General features: G+C 43.7%; 1 long non-coding RNA gene across 1 annotated transcript in view; it reads right to left on the bottom strand.

Annotated features, from left to right (window-relative positions):
* Positions 1-3,376: 3,376 nt before the first annotated feature.
* Positions 3,377-6,874, bottom strand: part of LOC117949945 — a 15,102-nt gene continuing 11,604 nt past the window's right edge. Inside the window, exon 3 of the long non-coding RNA XR_004657772.1 lies at positions 3,377-3,451. This is a non-coding gene — a long non-coding RNA (uncharacterized LOC117949945). The remainder of the gene's footprint in view (positions 3,452-6,874) is intronic.

Genomic DNA, 6,874 nt, shown 5'->3' with positions numbered 1-6,874 from the left:
ACACTTACATCATCAGCTGCAGGAACAAGTTTAAAAGTGCTCGTATTGAACTTATTTTTAGGATCACAATTGTATTTAGATATTTCTTTTTCATCGCACATTGCTGCAGCTCCTCTTTTCACCCTGTGTGTTGAGCTCTATTTTTTAGCTACAGAGTGAGGCATCACACTTCTGTTGCATCTTTGTTGGGAGTCGCACAGGTGCAGTACCTAGGTAAACACTGCTAGGTGGTCAGTTGTAGAGTATGAGGGGGTGCTAGGTGTTGCAAAGCGACACGTTTGTCTCTGAAGTAAAGGCTGGACTACAATGGAGCTGTTTGGAGCAGTTTGTGAACGCTGTTTTCTGTTGGAGATGGTAAGTCTCTTTGGGGGGACTTTGGGCTTTTTCACTTTTTAAACCTATAATGTGCACACAAAAAAGATGTATAACACTATAAAGGAAAGGGGGAAACCCAAAAAGCATAATATGATCACTTTAACATCTTCTGAATGCAGTCTAATGATGTAATTTACATCACAGCTATAAACACACACTAACTACTATATACTACACTATTTTGGTCTGTTTGTCACGGTTGTGTTTATTTAGTGTTTGGGTGTTTCTCCCCTCTTTCTGTATTTTTTCTCTCTTGGCAGGGCTGGTGCAGTTGAGGGCGTGGCCGGCTGAGGAGACTTCTCTACAAGCCACACCTGATCCTCATCTCTTTGACTGATCACCCCATTGAAGCCAGGTTCCTTCTCCACTTTTTGCCAGATTATTTCGTTGCAAGCGGTACGTTGTGTGGCTCAGTTTTACTTGTGTCTCGTGCGTGCTGCGTTCCAGACACAGTTTTTAGCCCGTAAGTTATGATTTAAAGTCACGACTCCTGACTTGGTAGCAATCCAGGTAAAATCACCACAAACCCTTCTAGCTAGCGCTAGCAGCTACCTACCATTAGGCTAGCATTTGCTGATACTAGCGATTTCTAGTCTGCGATTTATTTTGGGCTTCATTTGATACACATAACCTGTAGTAGTACACAATTGTATGTGTATTTTTTTGATTACAATTTGCAGAGTTACTTTAAGTTGCTCATTTATTTCTATTTCTCACCGGCGTCTGTACAGAATCAACAGGGGTCGACATTGTTGTTTATGTGTGTCTGACGTCAAAACTGTAATTGGTAAGAGTTCAAGACTAGTAAGTTATGGGTTTGACTGCCGTTCCAGGGCAATTCAAAGGTAGAAGGTTGTGAAAACACGAGGTCTGCGTTTCCTGGAACGCAGCATAAGTCCTAGGTTGGCCAGACGTCCCGAAAAATTCAAGACAGTTCTGAAATCCAAGCAGTTGCCTGAATCCTGCCCAAATTGTCCCCCATTTTAGAACAAAGTCTCAAGAACAGGCTCTCGAGTAGTAGTAGTAGTAGTAGTAGTAGTAGTCCAATAGAACATGGAAAACTGTTCTTGTTGATTGAGTCGTCTTGCCACCAGCTACCGCTCGCTGCTCATTGGCTACATACATTGGTTTATAGGCGCTATCTAGGTAGCTAGGCGCGAATTTTGATAACACGCATTGCTATTTTTCATAGATTCGTTGTTCAAATAGAGCCTCAGGCAGGTGTCCCGGGATCCCATGAACACATAGCTGAAAAGCAAAAATGTCTCTGCAGGTACCGGGAGGACTGGGTGGGGAAAAACCCCTGACTGTTATTTTTTCATTTTTGGGTTTGCATGACAGAATTCCTGACTAAAAATAATAGATCATTTTGGTGCGTAGTTTTGAAATGTGCCCCTTTTGCTGATAAAGACCCTGTACTGCTCTCTGTCTCCACATGTCGTCGAAGCTGAGGGTGCCGGGTCGGAGGAAGCTTGATCAAGGTAGGCCCCATCTTTGTTTTTCAGTCAGCCGGCTATGCATTCAGTTCCTAGTGTCATGCAGTATGTGCGAGCACAACCAAGCTTTGTTGTAAAACCTAGATGATAAGAGATCAGGCCAGTTCCCCGGGTTGGTTATGCCGTGCTCAGTCTATAGCCACGAAGCTTTACTTCCGGGATTGTTCTAGTGCCGGTGGAAAATTCTGCAGGATGTCCCAGTTTTCTGCTGGATGTCTGTTAGCCGCCGCCATCTTTGTTTGGATTCTAAACTCCTGGGTGATTTCTGAGGACTCTGGTGTTTCTTTCTGAGGCATATTTTCAGAGGCACCGTGTCTCCGTCTGGTGCTTAGCATCTCCTGTGACAATTGTGATTGGTTTAAAGAAATGCCAACTAACCAGAGCAAGTTTTTCTACCCATCCCGGAATGCTGTGTGGACTAGCCCGGCCCTCCTCTGCAGTGCTGTAGAGGAAGGTCTGGCAGTGCAAGACTGTCCTGCTTAATGACAGTGGCTACACTGGATTATGTTTGTATATAAAATCGTGTCCCTTTCTTATTGTTATCCCAAAAGAATCCTGCCCCTAATCTTCTTGCTTAACATCTGAAATTAAGAGTGAAAACAGTCTTTGCTTTGAACCTTTCTCATTCAATTTCTGCTCACAGACCGCTAGTATTTGTAGTGACTGACTTGTATATTGATTCTAGCTTGAATTACCATTTTGGATTAATGGTTCCATAACACATGCAAACACACACAAAATGATGTCATCACAATGACACCCGCTGTGACGAGGTGTGTCACGGTGACACTGCAGTGGGGGGGCAGCTCCTCTTCAGGACGTTCACTCACTATCTCCTCCACTTCAAGAACACAGTAAATTTGAAAGTTAACGCACTGATGGGCGGTGTGTGTGTGTGTGTGTGTGTGTGTGTGTGTGTGTGTGTGTGTGTGTGTGTGTGTGTGTGTGTGTGTGTGTGTGTGTGTGTGTGTGTGTGTGTGTGTGTGTGTGTGTGTGTGTGTGTGTGTGTGTGTGTGTGTGTGTGTGTGTGTGTGTGTGTGTGTGTGTGTGTGTGTGTGTGTGTGTGTGTGTGTGTGTGTGTGTGTGTGTGTGATTAAACACATCTATGCATGTGATTGGTTGATTTATGTGCTTTGACAGTAGTAACTGGGTGGTTTTTACAGATCAATCATTAGGCTAGGCAGGTGATAAATGCTTGTTAGGATAGTGAAGCATCGTTATTGTAATCTTTAACATGCATATGTGTTAATTTCCATACCCTGCTAAATGTTTGGGAACCATAATGTATTGGCAATTTTATCCCCCTAATAGTCATGGACTATGTATACTTTGTGCAAATAAAAATAAATTCTGCAGTTCCAAGAAGACAGAGTCCTCTTAAAACTTTATCCAGATCTTTCACCTGCATCTCACCGTCTTCCTCAGTTGACATGGAGATGGCTCAGCTACTTCAATTGCATCACGACAACTTGCTAGGGCGCAATATCCACTGGGGACACTGAGTTTCTTAGTCAATATTCTGAGTTATTAAGTCAATATATTGAGATCCTGAGCCAATTCTTTGAGATATTAAGTCAATACTGAATTTTTCCTGATTTTACTTAATTTCGGATCCTTGGGTTAGTTTTTGCGTTCTTCTTCTCTGTTTCAGCCCAGCTCGTCATGGGTACGGCGCACAGCCAACGGTTGTCCTACATTTCCCATGACATAAGTGTTCATGGGAAATGTAGGATTAGTTTCCAGCAACAACACTGTTGTCATACAAGGAGTCGCTGCCTTAGATTGTGGGGAAAATTTTGTATTTGTTTCAAATCGGTAACATAGACGTAGTGAGTGGCACAGAACATGAAGTAACATGGCATTTTATTTAGTTTGAGTTTTAACTCGTCAAGTGGGGCGAGTAAATTTCTCTTCTTTCTCTTCTTGCCCTGCAAAAAATCCACTTGTCCTTGTTGAATAAATGGCTAAAACATGCTAAACCTAAGGGATGGTCCTCTAAGATCATCTCTGATGGCTGTATACATCTACTGAGAAACATCAACAGGATCATTAAATGTTGAGTTGCATCTCTCTCTCTCTGAGCTGTAATTCTATAATCACTGTGAAAGGAAGATGTATATTTAATATCTCATCTTGCTGTGCTGATGATGTGGCATGTTTTGAAACATTGGTTTCATATCTTTATCAATACCTCATCTCTTTTTCATGCCATTGATGAACGTCTCTCTTCGGCGAGCAACATCCGCCTCAGAGGCAAATAAAAGCACTTAGCTCGGCTTGTTTCAATACCTAATTCAAAATTGCAGTTTGGCTTTTTTTCATCGGTACGACACCATCATGAAGTTGTGTGAAAAAATAGTTTGTGGTACTACAAAGTACGTGAGAAGATGGAAGGATTTCACGGGACATTAAATTGATGAATACGAAGCAGATTTGAGGATGGCTGTTTTGTTTTTTAACTGGTGGCTGGTATGGCTGCTCGATTACGGAAGACATCATGAGTCATGACCGAAAGAACCAGATCCAGGGTACAAGCGGCCAAAATGGGTTCTCAGGAGGGGGGCTGGTTTCCTCAGGAGGGGGGCTGGCGTCTCCCTTAGAGACAGGGTGAGAAGCTCAGTCCTCCGAGGGGAGCTCGGAGTAGAGCCGCTGCTCCTTCACGTCGAAAGGAGCCAGTTGAGGTGGTTCGGGCTTCTGGTAAGGATGCCTCCTGGGCGCCCCCCTAGGGAGGTGGTCCAGGCACGTCCAGCTGGGAGGAGGCCTCGGGGAAGACCCAGGACTAGGTGGAGAGATTATATCTCCAACCTGGCCTGGGAACACCTCGGGATCCCCCAGTCGGAGCTGGTTGATGTGGCTCGGGAAAGGGAAGTTTGGGGTCCCCTGCTGGAGCTGCTGCACCCGCGACCCGATACCGGATAAGCGGATGAAGATGGATGGATGGATGAAGATGGACGAAGATGGATGGATCATGATCCCAATCACTCATGTCAGTATTGAAATCCCAATTATTTAACATGAGTGCATATTGACTTTTTAAAAAAACAACATTTTTATTGAACTTAAATAACAGGGAAACAAATCAACAGTGAAAACACCTTGAACTCTGAGATTTCACCGAATACTTTTCCCCTTTTGAACCTTTTTTTGTAATTGCCAAACTTACTATGCAAAAAATTTGCTTTTCTGGATTACATGTTTTTTTTTCGTGTGTATGATCATCATCCAAAATTGCAACCGCGATTAAGATTAAATTCATTGGGCAGCTCCGTTGTGGCTCGTCTATCCGTGTGGTCGGTTATTGAATCTGCACTGGGGGAAAGTTTGTTTTCATGCGCTCTGTTTTGAGACTAAGTAGCTCTGACATCTCTGCTACCCACAGTCCCCAGCGGGAGGAGTTGGCTGTTAGCGATATTTCCCCGGTGACGGCTCGGGCTCGGGCTTTACACCGTGTTACAGCAATTAGATCTCAATTAGCTCAGAAGTAAACACACACCACACACACACACACACACACACACACAGAGGCAGAGAGACGGCGTGTTGGAGGGAGAGCTGTTAGCAGATGTAAAAGGGCCTGCTCTCTCTCTCGGGTCTTGTTTGAACCTCGTTGTCCCACGTGTACGGACTGTAGCCCAGCGGGCAGGATTCAATCTGCAGCTAAACACACACACACACACACACACACACACACACACACACACACGTGCAGGAACACCAAGCAGTTGAGACGACAGGGACAACAAATCAACACACAAACTGAAACCATGGTGATCCATGATGAGTAGGATTGGGCATCGAGAGTTGGTTCCAACTGGGAATCGTCCTAAAGATTATAATGCCAATAGACATTTTTTTTTAATAGTTTTTTTAATTGTAGTCAGGGTTTTAAGTTTTTTTTGCGTACTTTTCTTATACAGTGGTGTGAAAAAGTGTTTGCCCCCTTCCTCATTTCCTGTTCCTTTGCATGTGTGTCACACTTAAGTGTTTCGGAACATCAAACCAATTTACTCAATAGTCAAGGACAACACAAGTAAACACAAAATGCAATTTGTAAATGAAGGTGTTTATTAATAAAAAAATCCAAACCATCATGGCCCTGTGTGGAAAAGTGATTTCCCATGACATGAGTGTTCATGGGAAATGTAGGATCAGTTCTACAAGCAGTGTTGTCGCTGGGTCCGCTCCTTCTTTCCTCTGACCTGCTATTCTTCTTCTCCTCATCCTCTACTGGCCTTCTTTTCACCCTCTTGTTTTTTCTTTCTCCTCTTCTTTTAACCTCTTCTCATCATCTTGTCTCGTCTCCTTCCTTCTCTCCTCCATTCTTCTCTCTTTTCTCTTCTCCTCTTGTTTCCTACCCTGTCCTTTTTAATCATCTCCCTCACCTCTCATCATCTCTCCTTCCTTCCTTCTCTCCTTTTCTCTCCACAACAGCTCTTGTTTCCTCTCATTCTCTTCTTTCCTCTTCCCTCCTTACTTTTTCTTTTTGTCTCCTCTGCTTTTCTGACTCCTGTCTTCCTCTCCAGTCTTCGTCATGCCTCCCCTCTAATCTTCTCTTCTGCTTTTAATCCGTTCATCTTCTCTTTCTCTTTTTTTCCTATCTTTAACTTTTCTCCTGTCCTCTTTTCCATTCTCTCTACTCCATTCTTCTTCTACTTCCACATCTTCTCCCATCCTCCACTCCTTTCCTTTTTCTTCTAACCTTCTTCCTCCAATCTGTTTTACCTTCCCCTCTTCTCCTCTCCTTTCTCTTCTTTTCTTCATCTGTTCATCCTCTTCTTCCTCCCATCGTCTGCTGTTTTCTCTCCTCATTCTCCATCTCCTCTCAACCTCTAGTCTACTCTTCCTTCCTTTCCTAAGTCTGCTCTTCTCTTCTTCATCCCTCTGATTCCTTCTCTTCACCTTACCATTTTTCGGGCATTTCAGGCCTTTGTTAGAGAGAGAGAGAGAGAGAGAGAGAGAGAGAGAGAGAGAGAGAGAGAGAGAGAGAGAGAGAGAGAGAGAGA

The sequence above is a fragment of the Etheostoma cragini genome, chromosome 9 (assembly GCF_013103735.1).
Source record: "Etheostoma cragini isolate CJK2018 chromosome 9, CSU_Ecrag_1.0, whole genome shotgun sequence".
Taxonomy (NCBI): Eukaryota; Metazoa; Chordata; class Actinopteri; order Perciformes; family Percidae; genus Etheostoma; species Etheostoma cragini.
Note: the sequence above shows the minus strand (reverse complement) of the source record. Positions and strands in the feature narration are given on the sequence as shown.